The sequence below is a fragment of the Ceratotherium simum genome, chromosome 12 (assembly GCF_057802395.1).
Source record: "Ceratotherium simum simum isolate JZ-2026a chromosome 12, ASM5780239v1, whole genome shotgun sequence".
In the NCBI taxonomy this organism is placed as follows: Eukaryota; Metazoa; Chordata; class Mammalia; order Perissodactyla; family Rhinocerotidae; genus Ceratotherium; species Ceratotherium simum.
The window spans coordinates 39,804,215-39,806,381 of record NC_141911.1 but is presented as its reverse complement, the minus strand read 5'-3'; positions in this window follow the sequence as shown (position 1 = coordinate 39,806,381).

The following is a 2,167-nucleotide window of genomic DNA, read 5'->3' as shown; positions in this document are numbered from 1 at the left end:
CACGGTAGCCCTGTTGGTGGCCTATGCTAAGGAGAGAAACAGAAGTGGGCGTTAAAAATAAGGACGAGAAAATAAGAGAGAGACCATTAATAGATGGAAAAAAATAATGTGCTATGAACCAAGGAGCATAACTCAAATCTCTGCACTCGAGAGTTTTAACGTAAGCTTTTGATAATCATATTTATTCCAGATTTTTTTCTTATTTCATCCTTTATTTTTATTGTTTTATGAGACATCTGACAGAGTTTTTTTCTATCATTGTAGTAATTGATCTTTTCCTGTCTTATTTCTGCTAGTGGTGAATGAAAGATGCCACTCCTCCCACTGAGAGTTGGTATATATTTCTCTTTCCCCTCCCCTTGAGTCTGGGCTGGCCCTGTGACTTATTTTGACATGTAGCATACAGAATATAGGGAAGATATCGTATGACTTTCAAAGTTGGGCCTCCAGAGATCTGCAATTCTCACCTTCATTGGTTCCTTGGAACCCAGCTGCTGTGTTGTGGGAAGCCCAAGCCACATGGAAAAGCCCCATAGGGGAGAACTGAGGCACTACAGTTGACCTCCCAGCCAACAGCCAACACCAACCGCAAACCACATGAAAGAGACATCCTGGACGTCTGGGCACTGTCGAGCCTCCAGGTTTCTGCAGCTCTAGTCAACACCACTTGGAACATCAGAACTACCCAGCTGATCCTAATCAACTCAGAGACTCTTGTAAGATTGTGATTGTTTTAAGGCACTAAATTTTGAGGGGGTTTGTTAAATAGCAGTAGATAACTGACACATTTCTATTGCTCTGATACTGAGAAAATCCAGCTATCAATGAAACTATCTATATTTTCTTCTAGTTTTTTAAGTGGCATCTAGGATTTTAGCTTAAATATTATGTTTTCGATCAGCTAATTGACTCTATTTCATTTGATAGATAATTTATTCACTCATTTTTTGTGATGCTTTTTTCCTAAGATATTGAAACAGAGTTTAGTGGGGTTTTTTCTATTGTAAATTAATATATGCCCATTCTAGGAAATGATGGGGAGGCAGAGCTAGAGTCTGCCACTAATTCCTTCTCTTCAAGGACAACCACTATTACCATTTTGATGCATTTCCCACAAATTTTCTCTCTCTATTTTTATGTAAATGCTATCATCCAATATATCTCATAATTCAGGGATACCACCTCCATTATAAAGATTATTCCTGTACAAGAGTACTCTGCTGAAAAAGTAAGTGGGTGCTGAAAGCAGGACTGCACGAGCCCAGAGGAAAGCATGACTTTTGCTAACAAAGATGTTATCAGCTTATCGAGTCCTGGGTCCTTGGGGCCATTTTCATCCAAAGGTGGAGACTTTTTCAGCCTTGGCTCTGTTGTGATCTGCTCTATTTTTGCTTCGCTTTAAAATACAAGCCTTTCTCCATATTACTAAAAGCTGAGGAACATTTTGAGGAAGGAAACCATTAGACCTAGGCACAACTGAATATAAGAAATATGGGAGCGTGAAGAGTCAAAAATAACTCAGTTTTTAAGATTGGAGTTACCAGTATCACTGAAAGGGAGGGAGGAATGGTCCTGTAGTGGGGTTGAATAGTGTACCCCCGCAAATTTGTATTCAATCAGAATCTCAGAATGTGGCCTTATTTGCAAATAGGAGCTGGAGATAAGGTTAGACTGGATTTAGGGTGGCCCTAAATCTGAAGACAGGCATCCTTATAAGAAGGAGGGAAGACACATAGAGGCAGACAGAGGAGAACACCGTGTGAAGATGGAGGCAGAGATTGGAGGAATGTATTTACAAGCCTAGAAATGGCAAGGATTTCAGGCAACCATCAGAAGCAAGGACAGAGGATGGAACAGATTCTCCCTCAGAACCTCCGGAAGGAACCAAGCCTGCCAGCACCTTGATCTTAGACTTCCGGCCTCCAGAACTGTGAGAGAATAAATTTCTATTGTTTTAAGCCACTAAGTTTGCAGTAGTTTGTTATGGCAGCCCTAGGAAACTAGTACAGATACCTATTACCTGTAGTTTATTAAGAGCTTACTGTTCCAGGTGAGGTTGAACTGTAAGAAATTGTCAATATTTGACCATTCAACCTAAGAGTTTCTATAACTTATTTAATTTTCTCTCTCTCACACACACAAAAACACTTTTCTTGGATATGTTTGC